The sequence below is a fragment of the Ictidomys tridecemlineatus genome, chromosome 11 (assembly GCF_052094955.1).
Source record: "Ictidomys tridecemlineatus isolate mIctTri1 chromosome 11, mIctTri1.hap1, whole genome shotgun sequence".
NCBI lineage: Eukaryota > Metazoa > Chordata > Mammalia > Rodentia > Sciuridae > Ictidomys > Ictidomys tridecemlineatus.
Window position 1 is genome coordinate 124,079,611 of NC_135487.1, and position 26,071 is coordinate 124,105,681.

Genomic DNA, 26,071 nt, shown 5'->3' on the forward strand with positions numbered 1-26,071 from the left:
GAATTTTCAAGGTAGGTTTATGAGAAATAACTAAAAACTTAATAAAAGCAGGCCAGTATGGACAATGGAAGTGTGTTATCAATGTGAGTTATGGGCAATTGAATCTTTGGCATCTGATATCTTTTGAAACATGAGAAAATTAATAATCAATGTTTCAATGATGTGCATGGATTTCTGGGGGCAGTGGATGGAGGTGGAAGAGGAAAACAAAGGCCACATGCTGAGGAGAGGCACTTTCCCACACCTGTGCTCATTTTTCAGTCATCTGAGCAGCGAACAGAACTGTGCAATCTTGGCTGTCCCTGGAGTCACCTGGGAAGTTCTTAGTGCCTGGATCTCGCCCCCAGACATCCACATTTCTTGGTCTTAGAATGAGTTTAGAAAAGGACATATCTGAAGCCTCACCAAGGGGTTCTCAGTGCAGGTCTGGGACTCCCTGCGAGACAGGATGCTCTCAGGCTGCAGGTGTCTGAGCTCTAATTTAAAGTTAGTTTCACGCAAGTGAAGAGCACAAGCAGATCTGCTTTGTACAAAGAGTACAGGGCAGAGGGTAGAGGACAGATGAGCAAGAGGACAGGCTGGCAGTCGCAAGGCAGTTGGACTCCCTTCTTGGTGGCTTTGGAGAAAGGTGAAGCATTTGGAAGCAAATGTGCTGACTGTGGGGTGTGGAGGCCGAGAGGGGAAGATGCTCAGGGGTGTCTGGTGGGACCCAGCATTTCAAGCTGGTGATTAGGTAGATTGGTGATAAGTAGTGATGGTGAGCAGATTGGAACCCCTGGCCCTTTGATGTGCCAGCTTTGCAGTGCCTGGGAACTCTTTGCTGCAGAAAAATATTTGTTAATCATTGGATGGCTTGAGAGAAGGTTAAAAGCAATGAGTGATTATGGGCATGGTGACATATTCCTGTAATCCCATCTGCTCAGGAGGCAAAAGGATCCTGAGTTCAAAGCCAGCCTCAGCAAAAGTGAGATGCTAAGCAACTCAGTGAGACTCTGTCTCTAAATAAAATACAAAAAAGGGCTGGGATGTGGCTCAGTGGTTCAGTGACCCTGAGTTCAATCCTTGGTAACCTTACTCCCCCCCCAAAATTTTTTTTTAAATAAAAGCAATGAGTGATCTATGGGTTTCCTCCCAGAGGGCTGTTCAGGAAACTTTGCTTCTCGTTCTCTGGTTCCTTGTGCCATGTCTGTTGGTGGCACAGCTTTTCTAGAGAGCGGGATTGATAGTTACTATGAAATCCACAGACTTCTCATGGGTTGTTCCACAGGGCCAGTTGCACTCACCTCTGTCTTCAGGTTTCCAAAATGCTGGTGTAGTCCCATGAACATCTTCTTGGTTTTATTTTATCTGTTTTTAAACAAAAGCGAGGATCTATTGAATTGTCATCTAAAGTAATTAGCAAATAACATTTTCCCCCTTAGTTCACAGTGTCACAGCAAACCACCTAAAAGATATTCATGAGCAGAGTAATTTTAATATTAATAAACCTAATGATGATTTAAAAGCAAATTAAACATTTAATTTTTCATTAATTCATGACATATGTATAGAAAGCCTAGTTATTATGACTTCAATAAAAGGTCTTTTGGAGATTATCACATTTTATTTGGAAAGAAACTGAAGGGCAAAAATTTCTAAATCTAACTCGCAGTTCAAATCTTCCAATTCCTCCTCCTTTTCTGGAGGCAGGGTGAGGCTTAAAGACTTCCTTTTACTCCTTTCTGTTCTCTTATTATGGACTTCCCATCTCCTCCTGGCTGATGATTTATTTGAGTTTCTTAGGATGGAGGAGGAATAATCCAGGGGATGGGAAACAACCTTCAAGAGCTGCAGCTTGACTAGACAGCACACGGACAGGTACCTGGGTGAAGAGCTGCAAGAGCTGGGTCCACAGGCCCCCCCTGCAGCCCCAGACACAAATGTTTGCCAAATTAAGCTCAGAAATACGTCAGGATTTTTTTAGGGAGTTAGGAGTAGAGGAAAAGCATCTCTGATTTGTGAGATCACATGAGGAGATGGTTGCCTGCGTTGCTGCTCTATCAGGTCACTGGCTCTGGAATAGAGCTAAGTACAGAAAAGGTCAGAGCCCAGCCAGAGGTTGCCCTGCCCCTCGCCTCCCTGTAACTGTGCTTTGGCAGCCTGCACCTTCTGATGGACTCAGCGCCAGTATCTGCAGCTGCTCAGTCTGCCAGAGGAGCTGTGTGAAGACAGGCATGTCAGGAGGTGTCAGGAGTAGTAGGGATGAGAGCCTGGGCCTGGCTCCAGCACAGGAGAGAGTCTGAGCCTCACCAGGTTGTAGAGATGGCTGCATGGCAGCCTGGCAAAACTCAACTGCCCTGCACCCTACACACACCACAAGTGCAGCATAAATGGAAACAGACCACCCTCTTGTGATTGAGACATGACCTGGTTTCTCTACCTTTGACTTAAATTGTTTCTATGTTCTTTGCAATGCATTTTCCATTTTCAGAACAACTAACCATGAACATACATGGGGCTATCACAGTCAGGCACATCGTTTCAGTCATCTTTCTAAGTTCATGTAGTTTTAAGTGAGAAGGGTTAAATGTGGTATCAGTCTAAACTGTAAACTAGAGTAATGCTAATAGAAGCCACCTCTGGATTGCAAATTCACCAACGGAGGAATCAACCAATTGATCATAGGGTATGGATAAACAGGGATGGGCAGGGGATCATTACACCATCTTATTTACTCCATTATGATCCCTTCACTTGTAGTGATGTGTGAATGCTGGGTAGCTATTAGGGATCACAATTCAAAGTCAGTGTTTGAGAGTCCAAGTCTGTCTGACCCCAAATTTAAGGTACTGCACTACAGTCTACGGATGTTATTTATGGTCCTTGTATTTATTTTTCACTGATATTCTTAAGAGTGGAGATGCATTTTTTTTCTTTCCACTGATAGCATCTATTGTGTGGCACTTAGTGGTTCTTTAAAAATTCTTTCTGAATAAATGACCAAAGGCACACACTGGGAGTTCCCCCATCCCACTTCTGGCTTTTGTGCATGTTGAGCCTTCAGACAGTGAGCAGATGAGACATATCTTCTTCCCTGCTCTCAAAAGCCACTCATCGTGAAGGAAAAAGTACATCCTCACCCAACTCCATGTTCACTTTCTTTTAGTTGTCAAAGATAGCTTTCTTATTTTTCATACTAAGTGCATTTTAAAATCATATTCTAATTTAGTAGCAATAATAAAATATATAAAACTATGTAAACAGAGTGTACCTAAACATGGTCTGTTCCATCAGAAGTGGGTTCTGAGACACGTAGCATTTCATTGCTCTGGGAGATCCACTGGTTTCCTTCTCGTTCAGTGTCTCTCACCCATGGGGTGGTCTCTAGCAACCATTCCACTCACCAGGGGATGGTTTCATTAACTGTTTAGTTAACTTGGTTTTGACAAGCATACATATGAATACTGCTTGCCAATTTCTTTATTTTCAGTGAAATAGAGAGCTTTTCCACTGCACTGAGCCTTTTGAAATTTGAAACTCATTCTTCTTGTAACAAATTAGGTTGAGTCACTGACAAGCCTTGAGCACCTTCTTAAGAAAATAATTGAACTGTCGATTTTGCAATTAGATTTCAGGTTTAACCACATAGTTTTACTTTTGTTATAATTTTAAAAAGACAAATTATTGTAAATGTTAAATCTGCAGTGTGGTTTGATTCTAGAAAAGAAATCTTTCCATTGTTTTATAGTAATTTGAAGCTGAGAATATTTTTTTAAATTCATGTTCATCAGTCTAGAAAATTAATTTTTGGAATATTTTCCCACCTAGTTTCTTGAATTTTCAATATCTGCATCATATCTATCTATCTATCTATATCTATCTATCTATCTATATATATATATATATTATATGCACATATATGTTAGATACATAAAATTATATAGATATATAGATACTATATCTATATATCTATAATATAGACATAAATAGTTTTCTAATTACCACCTCATAATCACATTCGTGCATTCATCTTTACTAATCAGAAGACTGAAAGGAAATCTTTTTAGGTGCATTTGCATTTACTTCATTTGCTACTGCATTTATTATAATTAATAAAATAGTGCAACCAACTTTTATTGATCATCCTTTTGATTCCAGGTTGCTGAGTACTCAGGAAACCAGAATCCTTAGATATACCAGACAACACTCCTTCCAAGCTGATTTCCAGTGTTGGAGACAAACATGTCAACTGTGACTCATCGAGCAGCACTTCTTCTAAGGAGGAGAATGAGCCAGGAGAGTGGAGGCTTTCTGAGGGCAGGCAGTGCCCTTGCAGCTTAGCAAGATCTGGGGGGCACAGGGGGACAGCACTGAAGCCACCAAGCATTCTATGCACAGGGGCTCGTACAGACAGACTACTGAAGCAGTCATTAGAAATGCACTCAGGTTAGAAGTTCAGCTGACAGGTGTATGCTGGGGACAGGTGGGTCTGGTTGTGTTCATCTGTATTCTGAGTACAGGAGGCAGAGCGCTCCAGGTGGGCAGGCTATCTGGCATTTCTGTAGTTGTGCCAGGACATCCCTGTGACTTGAGTCTGGCCCTTGGAGAAGCAGCATGAGCAGACATAGTGACTTTCCATCACCAGAATGCTAAGAGGCTTAGGAGATGAGGTCATGGCTAATAGGGAGGACAAAGAGGACATGGGGACCAGGGCTCAGAAGGAATCAGCAGGAAGCAGAGGAAAGGCAGGTGGAGAGCACAGAGAAGGTGGGGAGAGGTTTCAGCTACTACACAGACCAGTCTGAGAAGGTGGGAAGTCAGCAGGAGGTGGGTTAGGATGCAATGGCTGACCCTGAACAAGGACACCTGGGACCCAGGACAGCTGGGAGAACTGGAGCAGCAGGTACCATCTCTCTTCTCCACGTGGCACCTGCATATCAGACCTGGTCCATCTGTGACTTCCGAGTCTACTTAGTCCTCCTTCCATGTAAATGCCTTCTTTCACTCTCAAGCAGATTAAATTTGCCACGAGAAAAGTTCCTCATTTAGAATCAAACCCTCTGCCTTTCAGTCCATTAGGCCATCATTATGTCACCGCATGTGAGGCCCTAAAGCAAGTGGCCATGCTCTGCACCCACTGAATGGAAGCCCCACCTGGGAGGAACCTGGAGGAGGCAGAGCTGGGCTGATGCAGGGCTCCCAGCAGCCCCGCCTTCCTGGGACCTGAGGTAAGTGGATCTGCATCCAAGTGGCAGCAATAGAGGCTCAGTGACAAAGTGGCTCTCTGGGTTTGGATGCCAGATGGAGCAACATGATTTTAATTTATTTGAAAATAAACAAGCAGCCAACCTTGATTCTAGATATGACATAGTCATGTTTGTGTTTTGAGAAACAAGAAAATGAAGTGCCCAGATGTTTACGAGGCAGAGTCCATTGGGAGAGGCTTGATGCAGGGGATTATTAGAAGTGAATTTCCTTAAGGGGTCCCCAGGGCTGTGCCAGGAAGGGGCAGAAGAGGTGCAGCAGCAGAGTCGTGTGGTGGACTCTGGAAGAGAAAAACAGAGGTCATGGGTGCCTACTGTTCCCAGCATTTGTAGCCAGAAGGATGTCTCATATTTGAAATAGGGAACCCAGAAAAGAAGACATGGAGGAAAGGAGAGTGGAATTAGGTGAAGCTTTAAAGGACCAGCAGCTTGAGAGGCCTGGCAGGCACAGGGAAGAGAAGGTCTTCAGACTCAGATAAACCCAGGTTTGGGGAGATGTGTGCAGGGGACCTCTGTGTGATCCAACTGGGGGAGGAAAGCAATTGAGAGAACTAAACAACAACAAAAAAAGTCCCAACAAATGCAGGCATCCAAGGCAAGCCTGAAAGGAACGTTTAGAAACCAAGCTGCCAGTGAGGATGGAGGCCTGTTGAGAGGATGACTTCTAACCCAGTGAAGCAGCTCTGCCTGGGAGAGGCCCTGGCTGGGAACAGACCCCTCCAGGACCAAGGCCCAGCACCTGCAGGGCTGAGTACAGAAAACAAGTGAAGCCAGAGGTCATGTGATCAGGCGGCTTCCTGCCAGTCAAGGTGGGGCTGAAGCAAAGGGCTCCATGTGGCAGGACCCAGATAACTCAGGTACGAGGACCTGGGACTGTGAGGGAGTGAGAAGGGCATTTTAGGGGCTAAGAGAGGCACCTGGGTAAGAAGACAGAAGGTAGATTTGTGTTGCACTAAAAAGGTGAAAGAAAACCACAGGAGCTTGCAAGCAAGTTCTGAGGTGCACAACTTGGTTTTCTATGTAGATGCCCCTCCCTGTACTCTGGGGTCACTCCTGCTGCCACACCTGGGGGTGTGGGCACTTCTCACTGAGCTGGGACCAACCACAGAAGCCAGGGAGGGAGAAGACCCTTGTCAGGACACTGCATGGGCCCTGCAGGGTGACTGGAGAGACCTTCCAGCTGTCCTGACCCAGCCCTGGGGAAGCCATTTATCAGTCAGGGAAGGCATATAAAGGGGAGACTCAAGCATGCTCACACAGCTCTCACCCCAGTCTTGGAGCTCTGCTGGGGGATAATTTGTTTTATATATTTTACAGATGTATTTGGTAACATAGGAAGTTCCCAATGTTTATTGGGAATATAATCATATGTCCAAGTCAGGTCAGACTTTAACGACTTCTCTCTCCAAATTCAATGTTGACTGGGCTTTGAAAACCAGTGAAATTTTTATGTTAATTGTGCTGCTCTCTAAACTGGAAGGGAGTTTCCCTTCCCTGAGTCACTCTAACATGTGTCTGTGTTAGCTCCTGCCCAGGCCCTGCTGAATGACAGTTGCCGTACACGACCCCATCAGCAGGTGTTTCCAGGACAAAGCATCCCAGCCTCTATGTTAAAAAGGGTTTTCTTGCTGTTGACTTTAACATCAGACCAAAGATAGTGACTATGTCTTTTACCACTCAAAGAGAGCAGGGAAAATCCAATCTCCTTCTCAATGTAGTCAAAGCCAGTGCAGCATTTTCCAGGGGGAAGAAGAACGAAGGGAGGCCCACCATGTTGGGCTGTCAGACACAGGAGCTCATGTGCTCAGTGCAGGTGGGAAGCAACATTGGTCATCAGGCATCCTCCAAAAGGCTAAGAGAAAGAAGAGCCACAGGAGACATTTCGTGGCAGATATTAAGCTTCTTCCATCTCATTCTAAATACAGAGCTCAAAATACACCTAGTGTTTTGAGGGGTGGAAAGACCATCTTGCCATGGTCATGCAAAATAAATGTAGTTATGAAATAAATTTGAGCCAATTGTTTGCCTTTTCAAGAAAAAGGAAGGACTGGCCTTGGTGGCATTTGGTGTCCATTGCTGGACCAACCTAGTGATGAAAAGTCCTGGAGAGCTGAGGAGAGCTGGCCCTTCCTAGTTTCTTTTGCAGTCCCAAAGTCTAACTCTGCAGAGGTTGAATGTACTCCTGGACAATGTGGATAATCATATTGCTCATAACTCAACTCTTCACACCTTAAATTGAGCCATGATTGACTTTGGAGAAAATGTCCTCTCATATTATGATTAGGCCCACAGAAAAGGAAATAAGATGCTGTGTAATTAAACCTTGGGCACTTGAAAGAGAATGTTCTATGAATGAAGGGTCTTTTCTCCACTCCATCAATTATCCACAATTACCCCATAGTTTAGTTTGCATCCAATCTGTACCACCTCTTTCTTACACTGTCTTGTTTTTCCCAGGGTCTCTAATTACTATTTTTCTTCTTATTAAAATCTCTATTAAAATTCATATATCTTCATCTCATCACTTAGAATTGATCAACAATGTCTTAGGATCTTTACTTTGAGTTCCTATTTGTATAGTTCCTGTAGTGGCAGTGGTTCACCTGAACACAAACTTTAGAGTCCCCTGATTTTCTGAGGACAACTTACTGTCTAGGACTGCTGTGTGGCTGTCACCTTGGAAGGTTTTTCACCCACATTTTTAGGGGTCTTGTGTATTTTCCTCTTAGAAATGTTATTTTATTTTGCTAAAGTTTAGATTTGCTAGAATGCATGCTCTGTCTGTATAACAGTGTGGCTAAGAGCCGGCCTCCTGGGGCTGAGGTTGTAGCTCAGTGGTAGAGCGCTTGCCTAGCACAGGTGAGGCACTAGGCTTGATCCTCAGCACCACATAAAGATAAATAAATAAATAAAGTTATAAAAAATATTTTTAAAAAAGAGGGCTGACCTCTTGAGTTTGAAACCTAGCTTCATCCTTGATCTTTGACAAAAATGTGAACTTAGCACCATGCCATCTGAAACATGGGCATAATGTCACTCCCTCAGGGATAATTTCAGGGATCTATTGAGATAATGCATACAGTATTGTAGGACAGAGACCAGTGAATGATCAAATAATATTGTGTTGGCTTTTGAGAGGAGTCAATTGAAGTGCTCCTTTGACCATGTTGAATTGGCAGCCAACACATGTTTCTGAAGTGGTCACAAAGGCTACCTTGGCCACTGTGCCCACCATGCCTCCTTTGATGATCTCATGCTGTCTTTATGCCAGTGACTGACAGATGCATCCCCAGGCCTTTCTCCTGGACCCGGCCTTAGGTGATGGACTGTCTGCTTGACAGCTCCACCTGCATGTCCCCTGTGCCTCTCCAGTGGAACTTGTTGAAAATGAACTCTGATCCTCTCTCCCGGATTTGTTCCACTCAGGCTGTTTAGCATGTTAGGATAGAATTTCCATCCTTCTAGAACAATAGGCCACAGAGAACTTCCCTTATCTACAACTGCTCCCCTACCTGCCTTCCTGCCCTGCCTTAAAAGAGTCTACCATCAGTGACCAACAAACTTCCTCCCTTTCTCTGTCCCTGCTACACCCTATAAAACTCAGGCCCTGGGGTTGGGACTGTGGCTCAGTGGTAGAGTACTCACCTAACATGCACCAGGCACTTGTTTTGATCCTTAGCTCACATAAATGTAAAATAAAGATATTATGTCCACCTAAAACTTAAGAATAAATATAAATAAAGAAATTCTGTCCTTCTAGGGGCCCAGGTTAAATATTTTGGAGTAATGTTGATTCTTTTCTTTCTCATGTACTTGTCATCTCATCCACCAGGAAATTCTGGTTAAAATATGGCTGGTATCCCGCCATTGCTGACCACCATCACCGTTTTCATCTCATCTCAGCCATCATCATCTCTTGCTTGGATCTCATGGTGGTTTCCTGGCTGGTCTGTCTGCTTCCACTCTGTTGCTCTCTGCTGTCTGTCCTCAAATGCGTCAGGTGTGATCCTGTCTTATGGCTTGTGCCCTCTTCCCTGGGCATCCTCCCTCCGAGGCCGCTGGCCATCTGCAATTATAAATAAGGTAGTCAGGGAAGTGCTCACGGGGAAGTCGGCCAAGGCAAAGGTGTGAAGGGCTCAGCTGTATACACTGAGCACACAACCAGAGAACAGGCCAGCAGTGACCCTGAGGACAGAGGAGGTTCTCCCATACTCAATTGCTCCCCTGGTCCAGTTGTTGGAAGAGGACTTTTGATGATAAGTCTAGGGAGCAGGATCTTCTTACTGCAGATAGACTTCAGGGTGCAAAGAGGGCAACAGGAAGTGTAAAGACGTCCCCCTCCAGCATGCACTAAAGCTGCGCCAGGGGTGTCCTCCAACTCTCACTTCCTGTGATTCCAGGCTTTTGGGGTGCTCTGGGGCTGAGGATTCCAGCACAGGCTGAGTGCTGTCTCCAGGTCTCCTCTGATCCTGAGCAATGAGAATTAAGTAGCTGGCCTCTGCCTGACCATCCGCCTCTCAAAGCCCGAGTCTCAGTCCTGGGACCCCTGACCATGCAGGTGGGATGCAGCTGGGCTTCTCTCAGCACCTCCCCCCACCCAGTCCTTTGTCCTGTTTTTGGTCAGGCAGGTGACAGCTCCTTCACTGGGAGAGGGCACCCTGGGCACATGGAAAGAGGGAGGGGCACCTGCTCTCAGCCTTGTTCTCTCATTTCTCCCAACTCTCCCCCTCACTCATCAATAGCCACAGAACCAACCGTGCACAGAACTTTCTATGGGGTTTGCACTGTGGTTCAGAGCCCTGGATGTGGTATTCAGGCTGTGGAGAAGGTGTGAATGAGAGCAGCCAGGGAGACTCGGGAGGGGGCTGGGTGTAAAGCAGACAGCCCTGAGAAGCCAGGAGCCTGAGCTCTCTCCCTTGATCTCTTTCCATCCCTGCCCTTCATCTCTTGAACCGCCTGGTGCCAGGTAACCAGAGCTGCAGGACACGCCAGGGACCCCACCCAAGGAACTGGCATTTATGGGAATGCTCTCAGGAGCAAACAACAGGTTCTTTTGTCAACAAAACACCCGGGAGACTGCTCTAGGGAAGTCACCCATCTTGTCTTTAATTCCCTGGACGGTGGTCAAATAACACCCAAATCACAAAAGGTCATCTCTGAAATGCTGGGTATTCCCACACTTCCCGCCTCATTATTCCATTCCCTTCATGTTAAAAAGGATACCAGACTATTTCCTCTCATTTTCTTCCAGCGCATATTTTTTTTGGGGGGGCAATTAAGCAGCTGCTTCACTATAATGATGGGGAAGGGACAAATAAAGTCAAACAGGAGCCGAAGTGAACTTTGTGATAAACACCAGCACCTCCCCACCTGCTTCTGTGAACATCTGCAGGTGTTTGCACAGACCTCCTCTGCTTGCCTATGGAGTTCAGTCAGCAGCTGTTCTTATTTTCCTTGTATTACAGGTGAGGTAATCAGAGATCAGAGAGGGTAAACAGCAAGTAGAACCAAAGCCAGACTCCAAGTTCCTGACTCCAAGTCTCAAGTTTTTCTACTTCTTCACAAATGCTTCTGCCCCAATGGGACTCAGAAAACCCATCCAGGAACATTTGGTGAAGTAACTAAGAGCAGGTGCTGGACATTGGTGCTGGACAGTTGTAGGTCCAACTTACTCAAATGTGGGCTTGGGTTAAACTAATTTCCTTAAGCCTCAGTTTCCTCATCTGTAAAATAGGAACTGTAATGAATTATTGCGTAGGCTTGTTGTGGAAAACATTATCTATGATTTATGCAGAAAACTTAGCGTGATGTCTGATGTTCATTAATTTTTTTAAAATACCTAGTAGCTATTTTTAAGAGTTAGGTCTCTGTTGTAGACGCTGCAGTGATCTGAAGGTATCAGAGGAGTCCAGACTGTAAGGTTGGCTAGCTGGAGTAAAATTAAATTAGGAAACATTGTGTCAGAGGAGAAAGAGAAAGACAGACTTCCAGGAGGGACTAAAGACAAATCAGGCCTAATTTTGTTAGTGGTTTTTAACCACGAAAGTGAGGGAAATGGAGCTCCTTGCCTTTTTATTGAGCCCCCTCCCCAATAACCGCCCTCTTCCTATCAGAGTCCTGACCCAAATGAGAAACAAGCAAGAAAGATAGCAGAGTCCATAGAACACCTTGGTGACCGGGATGGTGCACTTCAAGGGTCAGCTTGATGGGGCCATGGGGTGTCTACCACGGAGTCAAACATTCTGGGTGTTTCTGTGAAGACAAATCCAGTGAAATTAACGTAGGGATCCATAGACGAAATCCAGTGATTGCCCTCTGTGACGTGAGTGGGCCCATGCCATCTACTGAAGGTCTCAGTAGAACAAAGGACTGACCTCCTTCGAGTAAGGGGACTGACCCCTCCTGCCCAGTGCAGGCTTCCTGCCTTCAGAGGCAAACTGGAAACGGCTCCTCTTGGCTCTTCAGCTTGATGGCATGGAACGGGGATCACACATGGGCTGCCTGGTCTCTAGTTTTCTGACTGTGGATCTTGGGGCTTGTCAATCAAAAGACCTAATCAAAAGGCCTACTCACTTCTAATGAATAGACCCCTGTGGTTCTGCTTCTCTGGAGAACCCTGGTGGAGGTGGTGGGTGACAAAGCTGAACTCTGAGAGCCAAATGGGCCCGCTGAGTGCCTGCTCTCCAGGGTAAAACTTGAGATAGCCCGCTCCAGGGAAGGTGTCCCCTGAGGGAAGGTGTCCCCTGAGGGAGGTGCCACCTGAGTGAAAGGCCATCTGAGAGAAGGTTCTAGGGAGCTGGGGAGCAGGAAGACAATTTTAAAGGAAAACTTCTGCACTCCCCGTCTTTTGGTTCTTTTGACCACGGGTACATACTACCCAGTGAGCCTGTGGCCAACCAGGGCTGTGGTGGGCAGGGAGACTCTGTACTGCTTCTCTGTCATGGAGACCTCCCGAGGCCACTGCCAGGCAGGGGACAGTTTGTCCCTTGAGAACTCTGAAATGGGTTAAAACAGAGAGCCAACTCGTGACAGGCTACCCAGGTCACCCCCTACTCACGGCCAGAGTTAGCCCTTTGTTGTATCATCCATTCCCAAATATTTCACCGATATTTCATAACAGTCTATCAGGGATTCTGCAACGAGATCCAATCATTGATCATAACTCCAATCACAACTCGACAATGCCAAGGTACTCTGCAATAAACCTCATTCCGTCATGCAATTCCCCAGGGAGGAATTGCATTTCCAAGATTAAATTCCCAAGGACATTAAAGTAAAATATTTTAAATAAAATAAACACACAAAAAAAAACTCCATTTATTGTCCTCAGGGTCTTGTTTGGTTCTGTCTTGGCCTGGAAGCCCCTAACTGCCCAGGCCGGGATGGGGTGTTCTTCCCACACTCTCAGTGGACAGGGAGGGTGACGTTCTACCAGCACCTCTGAGACCCCTGATTCAAAGCCTAGTGTCTGATGTTCTCCATTCTTCAACATCTAATATTTTATTTTAGAAAATTTGAAATCTCTCCAAAATTGAAAGAATAGCTACCAGTGTGCCCTCTCTGTATTTACCAATTAGTGACATTTTTTTAGGGTCACATTTGCTTTTTCTTACTTTCTCTCACCCCCCTATGCACACACACATTCATGCACACACTCGAACACACACACACACACACACTTTAAAAATTTTTATGTGTACCACATTTTTTTATCCATTCATCTATTTAGGGATACCTAGGTAATTATGGCATTTTCCAGAAAATTGTTGGAGTTGGAGAATATCATGTTAAGCGAAATAACCCAATCCCACAAAACCAAAGTCTGAATGTTTTCTCTAATATGTGGCTGCTAATTCACAATAAGGTGGAGGCACTAGGGAAGAATAGCATTACGTTAAATTAGGTAGAGGGAAGTGATGGGAGGGGAGGGAGGGGATGTGGGGATAGGAAAGACAGTAGAATGAAACAGACATTATTACTGTATGGACATGTGTGACTACATGACCAATATGATTCTGCAACATGTACACTCAGAAAAATGAGAAATTATATCCCATCTATGTATGATATATCAAAGTGCATAAATGTATTCATGTGTAACTAATAAAAACAAATTTAAAAACTTTAAAAAAAATTCTATGGGACCACTTGAAAGTATTTAAAATATTATTAAAAGTGTTTTGAAAGTAATATGGCATAGAATTTGCAGGGAAATGGATGGCACTAGAGCAGATTATGCTTAGTGAAGCTAGTCAATCCCTAAAAAACAAATACCAAATGTCTTCTTTGATATAATGAGAGCAACTATGAACAGAGCAAGGAGGAAGAGCAGGAAGAAAAGACTAACATTTAACAGAGTCATGAGATGGGAGGGAAAGGGAGAGAAAAGGGAAATTGCATGGAAATGAAGGGAGACCCTCATTGCTATACAAAATTACATATAAGAGGTTGTAAGGGGAATGGGAAAATAAACAAGGATAGTAATGAATTACAGTAGATGGGGTAGAGAGAGAAGATGGGAGGGGAGGGGAGGGGGGATAGTAGGGGATAGGAAAGGTAGCAGAATACAACAATTACTAATTGGGCATTATGTAAAATTGTGGATGTGTAACCTATGTGATTCTGCAATCTACATTTGGGGTAAAATTGGGAGTTCATAACCCACTTCAATCTAATGTATGAAATATGATATGTCAAGAGCTTTGTAATGTTGTGAACAACCAATAAAAAAATAAAAAATTTAAAAAAAACAAAAAAAAATAGAAAGTAATATGGGATTATTGACTCAAAAGTACCAATATTACATAGTCCATATTAATTTTCCTTAATTGTCGCAAAAAAATTTCTTGAGTGGCTTTTTCCCCCTTGGATCCAGATCCAGAGAAGGTTTGTATTTTGTTGCCAGATCTCTTTAGGCTCCCCGAGTCTCAGTGCCTTTGTTTCCATCTTTCATGACATTGACAGTTTTGAGATATCTTCGAGGGACAGGTCTTGGATTTGTTTCCTCTCAAACAATGATCCCAAGAAAATTACATCATCAGAGTCTCATACGTGGCATTGCCAGAGACTTGAATCAGGAAGGGTGAATGGAAAAGATCTTTTTAATGTTAGTCTGATTAGAAGGACATTGATCTGGAGTCTGTGCCCCATAACTTTAACCGGAGTGGTAGAAATCTTCCAGCAAGTTTGTTTTGCCCTGTGCACTTATCATTTTGGAGACAGGGAGTCAAAATCCACAGAGGAGGTACTTTTCTTTCCTAATGAGGGATTTTTAAATTTTCTCTCTGGAGCCTGGTGCAAAAGTCTTCTCAGCACTGTATTGGGTGTGAGCTATTTGGTGACAAGATCTCTAGAAGAGATGGTGAGCAGATAAGTTTTTAGTCTTGAACTGCCCTTATGCTGTCCTCTCTGGGTTTTCATTTAGACCTAAGAACCCTGCCCTTTTGGAAAAAATTTCTCCTGCTACACCTTTATGGCAAACTACATTTCTGCAATCAAGACAATCGTCTCTGCTTTGTGCTCTACAAGGCGCAGGCCTGTGACATGATGTGGCTTCCTTTGGAAAGGCTTAGCTTGGGTTGGGTTGGCAGAGCTGGCCCTGCTGATCCAGGCCAGGCCCTTGCACCAGAAAGCTTGAACACCATGTGGCACACATGGAACTCATCTGTATTACATTGAAAGCAGGAACTACTGATCTGAATTCTAAAAGGTCAAAGACTTTAATGACAAAATTTTTTTAAATAGTTGAACCTTCGCAACAGCCTTGACTGTTTAGGGAAGTAACATCTGTTTAAGAAGTGGGCATCTTTTTCAAGACTCTTTTCTCTGCCAAGGCGTTTTCCATCTGCTCCCACTTTCTGTGGCTGCATATCTGGTTGTGACTGCTGGGCTCCATGTGACTGCAGCCTGGCGCTAACTCTGTGGCTTGAAGCTGCTGTTTTAGCTCCTGATCCCTAGAAAATAGCATGAAGCAGAAGTTCATGTGTTAACCTCATGATGGATGAGCCTAATCCCAGGGAGCAGGAATGAGAGAATGGGAGAGTCTGGGAAGTAAGGAGAACACATTAAAGGGTGTGTCTTTCCAACTTTGTCACAGTTATGCCACAAGTTGATTGCTTGGTCTCAGAATGTTTCCATATCAAGTTTTTGCATCTTTGAGCAGAGCATTTGGTGAATGGTAAAGGAGAGAAATCCATCCACTGGCTCTACTATCCCATTGTCAAGATCAACCTCCAGCAGGTGGCCCAGAGTGGAGGTCGGGGCACATGGTATACACGAGGGAAGTGCCATTGGGTCGTGCTGCACATGCCAAGAGAAACTGGGATCCTTGCCTGGCAGATGCAGCATCCTGAGTACACAGTAGCAGAACTAGTGCGACCTGTGGCTACAGTGACTCCAGCCTGAGCAGTCCAGCACCCCTGCCCAGCATTGCTTAATGGTCAGTGTGTGTTGGGCTGGGGATGTGGTCTAGTGGTGGCGCGCTCGCCTGGCATGCGTGCGGCCCGGGTTCAATCCTCAGCACCACATACCAACAAAGATGTTGTGTCCGCCGAGAACTAAAAAATAAATATTAAGATTCTCTCTCTCTCTCTCTCTCTCTCTCTCTCTCTCTCTCTCTCTCTCTCTCTCTCTTTAAAAAAAAATGGTCAGTGTGTGCATTCTCAGCACCAAAGCCCTAGGACAAAGTCTTAGTGACCTGCCAAAAAACAGTGCAGCCAGAGCTTTAGAGGCCTTCAATAGCCAAAATCAAATTCAGCTCCAGATGACAGTTCCAAATAAATTATTGCAAATAACCATGGTAAAAAACCCATATGGCCTATGCCAGGTAAATACCACTGATGCATCAAGCATCCACCATGGCCGTAGCAGAAACTTCTATCCTTCCTGTGCATTTGCTCTTCTGAAGTCTCCTCTGTTTCTTAAAGTTTGAAGCCTTGCAGGCACCTGTCTGTGAACTTCTGCTTCATGCTATTTTTTTTTTGGGGGGGGGTCCAGGGATCTGACCCAGGGCCTCACTTATGCTAGGCAAGCACTCTACCACTGAGCTACATCTGCAGCCAGAAGTGGGTCCTTTGGAACTTAGGACAGAGGACAACACAAACTCCCGTGAGATGCCCTTGGCCATGACACAGGGGGAGACGGACTGACCCGTCCACACATGTCCACACTCTCTTTCCATCCTCTTCAGGGAGCTAAGTAGCTGTTCCTTATCGGGGGAGTAAGGCAGAGAGGGACCAGGGGTGTGGTGTAATGGGCTCCCTCCCCACGGCAGGGTGGGGACATCAGGAGTGTGAGAAATGCTTCTCCCTCAGACACCCAAACTCCAGGGCACTCGTGTCCAGATCTCCTGAAAGCTCAGTGGGCAGGGCTCGGGGGCACGCCAGGAGGGGCCTGTGGACTCCTGAGCTGAGTGCTGAAGGACCCTCTTCATTTCTCTGAGCAGTTATCCAGGAGTCTTGTCTTCCCTGGCTGGGTCAGGAGGGCAGGTGCCCAGCACCCTCACTGGGTCACCATCTCCTTAATGAACCCCACACATCACTGATGAGGAGGCCTGAGGATCTGGAAGTGCCGAGGGCGGGTGTGCCGTTGGTTGGTCCCGTGGGCATGTCTAGAAGCTCCTCTTCAGAACATGGTGGGTAACTGTCAACTGCGGACCTCAGCCTTGGGGCCACGGGAGTTATTGTGAGAAAACAGGCAAAGTCCCATTCTATACATTTATCCACTAAGAGCTGAGCATCTGACTGACCAAGTCCTGTACTGTGGGCTGCGGTGATGTGAGAATTGGGGAGGGTCTCTCTCTGTCTGTCTCTCTGTCTCTGTGCCGGTGTCTCTCTTTCTCTCTTGTAAGGATGATAAGAAAAATAGATGCAAAAAAAAGTTATAGAGACCCAGAGGAAGGAAGTGAAGCTTCCCTGAGAGGGGAATTAGGTCTTGCAGGACAAGTGACTTCCACAGATAAGTCAAAGAGGGAACAGTTACTGGAATAGATGTGGAAAGGTATGGCCACTTGAAATCAGGTGTGTGTGTGTGTGTGTGTGTGTGTGTGTGTGTGTGTGGCAGGAGTGTGGGGTGCCTGTTCCTGTGGTGGTGGGGAAGGATTGGAGATGAAGCTGGAAGTTTGGGTTGGAATTAAACTGCAAAGAGCCTTGTGCCCACAGGAAAGAGTGAGCTCTCTGGAAAACAAGGGAATCCCAGCAGAGGGATCAACAGGCTGGACAGTTCATCCTGCTGATCCTACTGGGAATGAATGGGGGTGGAAGAGTCTGGAGTAGGGACACCAGTCTCAGGTGACTACAATAGTCCTCGTGGTTGACAAGAGCCGATACCAGGGCAGGGGCAGAGGGAACACGATTTATGAGATACATAAGACAGACAGCAGAATGGATTGGACTGGGTGACCAATTCAGTGTAGAGAGCCAGAGACAGCTGGGTGTCTCCTGGCTGGGGTGACTGGGACAGAGGTGTGTCTTCAGCTAAAAAGAAGGAGATGAAAGGGGAAAAAGGAAGGGAGAGGGAGGGAAGGAGTAAGGAGAGAAAGAAAAAAATTTGTGGTTCACCTGATTTTTTTTTTTCTTGAGTTTCAGATACCTGCAGGCAATGCTGGTTTTGTAAAAAACAGTTAAAAAGTCCACTCCAGACTGACAGGTTGGTCTGATGGGAATTATTTTATTGGTATCCCCAAACATTCTGAGATCTGAGGACATGAATTGCATTCCCCTGCAATAAGAGTTAATCAGTAAAGATATGGATAAATTTGTGGAGGTGATGTGCAGCATTCATTAGGAGACTTATCCAACATTCAATTTGACAATGATTTATTGAAAGCCAGCCATATGCCAGGCACCATGCTGGTCTCTGTGTGTACATCAATTGGAGTTGGGCTTTGCTTTTATGGCCTCTCGAAGTTGTTGGAGAACCAGAAATGCCCCCAGCCCCATGTTTCTGCAACAGAAGAGAGATGTGGAGGAAAGAATGTGGTCTTGCCCTGGGTTACTTTAGTTTGGGCTTTGCTACTACCTGGCTATGTGGTCATCATCATCTGGTTTCCTCCCAGTTCTCTGGTTCTCAATTTCTAGCAGCAAATTTAGGGTTGTCCTAATAAACTTTAAGTTCTCTCCCCACATTGACAATGGAGATTATGAATCTGTCAAAGTGCCATAGGTGCCCAAAGGAGAGGCGGTGGGGTGGATACTGGTGGGGCTTAGGGAAAGGGCAGAATTCAGTAGATGGAGATGATGGGAAAGGCCTTTCAGGAGAAGGAATTGCAGAAGGGCTGAGCTAGGAAATGGAGAAGAGCACCTCCCAACTAGGGGCAGGGTCTGGAGGGCATGTTGATGCATAGGGTGTTCATTCACCCTTCACGGGAAAGTGTGGGGAAACACAGATGGCGGCAGCCACCTTCCCCCACCCAGGGTGGCTGATAAAACCCAATATGCTGCAGGGAATTTCTGTATGCCACAGCAGCTGGCAGTGCTCTGGCTGAAGGACAGCTTCAGGAACAGTGTGATCTGTGTGCAAGCCCCCCCGTGGAGTTACATGGAGGGCAGCCAGGCCTCCTGCACCTCAGCTCTCAGTAAGGTTCCTGGACCTGTGGCATCAGCGTCACCTGGAAGTTTGTTACAAATGGAGAATCTCAGGCTCCACCCAGCCTCACGGAGCCAGGATCTGCAATTTCATAAGATCCTCAGGTATTCCGGAGGCACGTTAAAGTCTGAGAAACCCTCTTTCTTGATAAGCCAAATTCCTCACCCCTCGTGCTTCTCTTTTATTTCTTGCTCAGAGGAAACAGAAGTACCTCTTGAATTTTTCTCGGGAGCATGCTGGAGCTGGATCAGATGCCAGTTTGATTACCCATAGTTTCTTCTTCACTCATTCAGTCAAATGGTAATTTGCATATATTCCAATATGCATTCTAGCAGTGTCCTTGGGCATCCTGGAAGGTTGGGGAAGACCTGGGAACCGGAGTGCAAAGTCCACTCACTTGGATGAATAGATATTGGCACAGGCGCAGGAGAGGAGTTAGTCTCAAGTCAGGTGACCTTGGAGATTCAGACAGGTTGAAAAGCATGAAGTGCAGTCCACTAGAAGGACATCCATATGGCGTCCATCATCCTAGGGGCGTGTGCTTCCCATCTGGCAGGCTCCTGCAGTCGTCCCAGGAGGCTGATAGCAATTGAGAAGTGTACCCACGTGGGCAGGACCTCCCTGCTGGAATTGAGGACTGTCAACCACCCGAGCTGACACACTAAGGAAGCCTGGAGATGTAATGGGCCCCGAGTTGGGAGCAACTTATCACTAGATTAAAAAAGGAGCCACGAGGGCAATGCTGTAACCTAGGAAATAAGTGGGAGTCCAGCAGGGCTCTGGGCTCGGTGCAGACAGAGCATTTGACACAAAAGCTGCTGGATGTGGCCTGGGGTGGCTTCAATCTTCCCATTTCATTGCTCCTTCTTCCCCACGGAGAGCACTGGGATTCAGAGGCTGAGACAGCAGTTGGGGATATGCGTGGACTCATCTGTGAGGAGCTGGGGAGGCCAGCTGGTGGGGCCCGGAGGCTGGGGTGCGTGCCTTCTTCACCTTGGCGTAGATGACAGAGGAGTCCTAGGAGGAAGGAACACTTAGGCGGGGCCCAGAGCTGTTGGGCCCCCGGGCGAGGCAACACAGGTCAGGAGACTCACCGTCTGATGGCTGAGGCTGTGTGCAGAGGCCGCTGTGGAAAGAAGGGGAGCGCTCAGCTGTGGAGGCCCACTCAGAGCTGTCCCTGTGCCCCGTGCTCTAAGGCCAGTCCTTTCCGCCCTAGGACCTCTCCTGCCCAGCAACTGCCCATTCTGTCCTCAGCCTTGGAGCGCTGACCAGCCCCCTCCTCAGCACCACCTCACACTTTGCTCCCCACTCTGAGCTTCCAGAAGCTCTCAAAAGAAGGGCTTCACCTTTGACCTTGGTAGTCCCTTGCCCCTAGAGTCATGTCACATATTATGGAGCATTGTCTGAAGCAGGCTTTAGAGAGAAGATTCCGAGTCCTGTCTCCCTGGGACAGAGCCCTGGGTCTGCCTTGCCACCCCGGTGGTCTGGGGCTAGTCACTCAACCTCTCCTGCCTCACTTGTCACATCTGTGTGATGGGAATCGGCATGTCATCTGCCTCTGGGCTTATGGTAGAGATGTATGCATCTATATGATACAGGCACATACTGTGCACCTGGTTTTAGATGGATAATTCCTATCCTCTGTCATGTGCTGAGCAGTTTCTGTGTGCCAGGTACAGTTCTGAGTGCTCTAAAGAAAATAAACTCGGGGCTGGGGTTGTGGCTCAGCGGTAGAGTGCTCTCCTAGCATGCGTGAGGCACTGGGGTCGACCCTCAGCACCACGTAAAAAGGAATTAAAGATGCTGTATCCACCTGCAACTTAAAAAAATAAATAAATATTGAAAAAAAAAAGAAAACAAACTCTCTATCATATGCAAGTATACTACAGTTATGTCTTTCTATATCTATATATGCTACAGGTACAGTTCTAAGGGATATCTAAGATATTTATACATATGATAAATAAATAAATATATATATATATATATATATATTTGTATCCTAGTTCTAAGGAAATATATATATAGCTGAGATCTTAGATGTAAATATATATCTTAGATCATATATATGTATCTCTCTCTAAGATCTCTTTCTATATTTACACAATTTTTATTTACACCCCTTTAGAGCCCTGTTCTAAGGCTAATCTATCTACCGACCAATCTATCAATCATCAATATATATCTTAAATATATGTTAGATCATTTGTATATATACACACACACATATATATATCTTAGATGTATCTTAGATCTACAATGATGGGATTGGCGTCCTTAGAAAATGAGGCACAAGAAAGATGATCTCTCTATCATGAGAGGATGTAGCAAGAAAGCTCTTGTTTGCAAACCAGGAAGAGGAAGAGGGGACCCTGACCATGTTGGGGACTGTGAACAATAAATGATTATTTTGTAAGCCAACCAGTCCATATTATTCTGTATAGGAGCCCAAAATACGACAGCAGAGAATAATAGTCCTGCTCCATTTTATAAACAAATGGCTTTACAGAGGGTTCAGTGACATCCCAAGGTGATGGTTCTATGCTGAGTTAGACTGTACTGAGGCCATCAGTTGAGGACAGAGAGAGCAGTACCATATGATGGGCTTGGGCTAACCCCAAACAGTGTAGGCACAAGTTGAGAAGCCCCAGTGAACTAGGCTGGGGGCAGCTGGCTCTGTGTCTGGCTGGCCCAGTCCTTCTGGGGAGGAGGAGATGGAGCAGTAGGCTGTCGACATTGAAGGCTGGCCAGAACCGGTGCTCCCTCTGCTCTTACCTGAATTTCTGCTTTCCTTCTGGAGGCAGGACACTTGGGAGTAAACCACATCTTCTCCTCTAGAATTTACTTAGAGAGAAGTTGACGTGTCAGAGGACAGGAAGGAGCTTGCCTCTTAGCTGAGCCCTGTCCTCCTCCCCAGCCTGTTTATTGTCCAAAAGGACAAAACCTTCTGGGTCTGTGGGCTGTCGCCCCTCACCTCCGGTCCCAGCTCTTTCCCACATCGACACTGTGGCCCAGCCCAACGGCGTGTCCCTGGTCCTCACCGTTCATGTACACCGGCTGCAGCTCTATCCATCCTGGCACATTGTGGTAGGTGGGGTCCTGGGGGTTGGAGTCTGAAGAGCGCCTGTGAGACACAGCAACACTGGTGTTTCCCAGGGGCCTGACACAGTGGCTATGGTGATCCCTCTCAGTGAATTTTTACCCCAGACGGGCAGTCAAGCCTGGAATCATATTCATGACTACGAATCATGAGGAATTCATACTATATGTTAGACTTTACGGCCACCAGGTATGTAACAGGCACTGTACTTGGAGCAATAGAAAGTTACTTCTGTTTTATCTCCATTCTACAGGTAAAAAAATAATGGAGGTTTTACAAGGTGAAGTGACTGACCATGACTATGTGACCAGAAAGGGGAAAAAACAAAATTCAAACCAGGCTCCAGAACCTCTACTTTCACAGAGATCAGAATCAGAAAAGGTCTTGGGAACTCTGGATGGTTTAGATACTACTCCCACTGCCACCAGGGGCTTGCCCGGGGATAGTGTTGAGCCACGGTGTGGCTACTGAAGTCAGCCTTAAGGATCCAAGACAGTGGCCCTTCTTCAGCTGGCAGAGTGACTTCACTGGGTGACCAAGGTATGCGGCTCTGTCTTCTTGGCTGTCATCACAACAGGTCTTGGTTAGGTTTACCAAGTCCAGAGCTTTCCAGGTTAATTAAGCTAAGTCATCTCAAGACATGGATGGACTCAGGGGTCACAGTGGTCACCCAGACAAACAAGCCAAGAGCTAGGGGTGGTTGTATAAGGATGTGAGCTGAGAAATAAAAAGTAGTGGATACTTGATGTGAGAAGAAGGCCTCTACAGTTGAAGTGGTGGATGGGAAGGTCCTGGGAATTGCCTTGAGGTATCCCAACAGAAGTGGTGACGTGAAGCAGGTACCACCCATCTCAGCATCATACAGCAGAAACTGGGCTCTTGGTGATGATCAGGTTCAATTCCATTTATACCCCATGGGAAATTCATTAACTACATGGAAACACAGCCCAGGTCTTACCTGGAGGGGTCAGAGGCGGTCCATCCCCCTGTGAAAGAAAGCACAGAGGTATTTGATTTAGGAAAAGAGGACCTTCTTAGGGGGCCCAGCCGCAGGAGACTTACATAGAAATCACCAGGCATTGCTGTCGATAAAGTCGGAATCCTTCCCAAGGGAGGTGATATATGGGACCCAAACTACTAAACAACTGACCCTGGCCTCCAAAGGAGTATGGTTATAATGTGAAATAGGAGTCCACAAGTCATAGACCTTTAACTTGGAGTTTTTAAAGAGTGATCTTTAAAAATGGCAGGCAGTTTATTAGCTGCAAGGCAGGAAAAGAGACTTTATCATCTACAAACATAGTGTGCATTTAAAAAAAATCAACAAGTTACCAACTCCCATTTGGCTTCTGTTTTTCACTCCTGTTTCTCAGAGTTGATGTCCTCCTCTTCCCATCGCTTAGGGGTCTTTGTAGATACCGAGGGAGGCATGTTGCAATTTGGGGGGTTGGATAAGCTGCATGTCACTCAGCCTTGCTCCACTAACACGGCTCTTTCAGCAGTTTCAGATTTGGTAAAGAGGGCTTTGGGGGACCCAGTGGGAAAGGTGAAGAGGGATTGTGGGGTGGAAGGAGAGGAGGTTTTGAAAGCCTGGGGTACGGTCACACAGTCGGCATGAGGTTGAAGGAAGGCAGAGGAGGGAGGGGCTCAGGCAGAGGTGAGCCAGGAGCTTCTTACCTGCTTTCCTCGAAAGCCAATGGTAGAAGAGCAGAGTGCCAGCAGCCAGGACCCCCGTCCCCAGCAGCCCCCCAGGGACTCCTGGGGCCACAGGACCACTTTGGCTCTCCGTTAGCCCTGACGGGGAGACCCCATGCGTGAGCCCAAGACAGAGGCTTGTGGCCTTCAGCTGCTCTGAGCCCTGAAGCTGGTGCCTGGCCTGGGAGACAGGACGAGCCTAGAGGCCCAGAATCCCTGAGGCCAAGCGGGTGTTGGTGTGGCACAGGACATGGCTCCCGGCTTTGTGAGGCAGGGCGTTGCCATGATTGAGACAGGGCTGAGGGTCAGGATGGACAGTGGCCAGTGAGAGAAGAGCCAGCAGCTAAACCCTGAATTCGATGATGCTCTTTGTCCCTGCCCCCACCACAAGTGCCATCGCTGGAGAAGCATTTGGAAATCTATCAGTTTATAAAGAGCCTCCAGCTTAGTGTACCTGGGAAGCACCCTCTTGGTAAAGCCCATGAGAATGACCAGAGGGTCCCTGGAGGAAAGTTTTGGCTCACACCCGTGCCCTGGGCATAAGAGACTCACCTGTGATGCTGAGTGCCACCGCCTCACTGCGCTGGGCACCCTGGCCATTGTCGGCCTCGCACGAGTAGTTTCCAGAATGTTCTGCAGTCAGGGAGAGGTTGAAGGATGCCCCTCCCCCAGAGGGCGCCGAGCTGTTCCTCAGGGTGACGTCCTCCAGGTAAAACTGGTACAGGATCGGGGGAGAGCCCCCCAGGGCCTCGCAGTGAAGCTCCACCACGTCCCCCACCTCAGCCTGGGCCCTGGGAGCCCTGAGGGTGAGCACAGGGCGGGACACTGGAACTGGGACAAAACAAAATGTCCATGGCAGTTTCCGCTTCTAACATATTTGCAAGAACAAGAAAAGTGTTATAAATAATAATACTCTCTGAAAATGGATTAAAACAAACCATAGTTAATGACTTTGATGCATAAATACCTTTTCATGTACAGTAATAGTCCATAGAAAATGTAGAAAGTGATGAAAACTTCAAATAGTCAGTAAATATAAAAAGACTTTTATCTTCATTATGAATACATTACATGTATGCAAGTAAAAACAACCTGAATATAATTCCTTTTCCTTCTCACCCAATTAGCACAGCCCAAATGGATGGATAATACCTACAAGGTAATCAGGCACCTTGTTATTGACTAGGTGAGAAAGCAAATTTAAGACACTTCTTTGACAATTTGAAAATATCTACCAAATTTAAAACACTTTGAAAGCTTGGCCCAGCAAAACTACTTCTAGGACCATCTCCTTTAGGGATACTGACATAATGTAGGTCAAAATTGTTTGTATACGGATTTCTACAATAGCTAAATATCAGAAATGACCCAGTAGACCAAGTAATGCAATAATGAAAGATAGCTAAGATGCATGGGTGTATTTTTAAGTGAAAAATGGAAGTTGGGTAACTATATGTGTAATATGATCCTACTTGGGTAAACATATTCTGTGCCTCAATGTTCACAGAATATTTATGGAAAATACTCATGAAACAGTTAACAGGTAGTTATATCTAGGAAGAGAATTTAGAAAGAGACCTTTGTGAGGCCAGTATAGGAAAGATGCTTCGTAAAGGTCATATAGGAAGTTGGTCTTTAAAGCCAAGTCTGGAACATTCATCGTAACAGCCCTAAGAGACTTTCTCTTTACCCTGGGTCTCCCTAAACAAGGTTCTAAAGGTCATCGCCAAACAGATTAAAAGCTCAAAAGAAGCACTTTTCCTTTGGTTATTACACTTAATGGCAAGGGGTGAAAGGACAGCTTAGAGAAGACAAATTTAATTGATGGGGGCGATTTTTATCCCATGTCACCCTGCTGTCCCCTCCTCTGCCCCTGTCACCTGTGCCCTTCCTTTAAAGACCCAAAGGCTGAGAGGCTGCGCTGGTGTTAGCAGAGGATTTTAATATGGAATATGGATAAAATTTCTATTCCTGGGAATGAAGTGAACTCATGAGTAGAAGCTTCTTGGAAGTCAAGGAGAGAAGAACCCAGGCAAGGAAGGGTCTGATATTTTGGGGGAGCAGAGAAACCCATCCTCAGAATTCTTGGGTTTTGCCTTTGTATGCATGTATCACCATAGGATCATTCATTCACCTGTTCATAGGCATTTGAGTTGTTTCTAGATTTTGGAAACTGCAAAGAAAGGCAACTATGAACATGCATCCTTTTGTGTGGAAAGTTTTCTCAGGTCAGCATCTAGAATAGAAATTTAAATGAGTGATTATTCTAAGGGTTGTGCAAGTGCAGCCCTGGACTGAATGCCTCCTTAAATTTTGCACTCTGGGTAGTTCTCTTGCCTCACCTAAGCCCAGCCCTGGTTTTCATTTCTTTAGGAATGGGATTATTGAGTCAATATCTAAGATTGGGACTGCCAAATCATGTGGCAAATGTAGGCTTAAAATTACAAGA

General features: G+C 46.0%; 1 long non-coding RNA gene across 1 annotated transcript in view; it reads right to left on the reverse strand.

Moving 5' to 3' along the window:
• The window catches only part of LOC144368435 (uncharacterized), a 188,697-nt gene that overhangs the window by 129,719 nt on the left and 32,907 nt on the right, over positions 1-26,071 (reverse strand). The window lies entirely within an intron of this gene.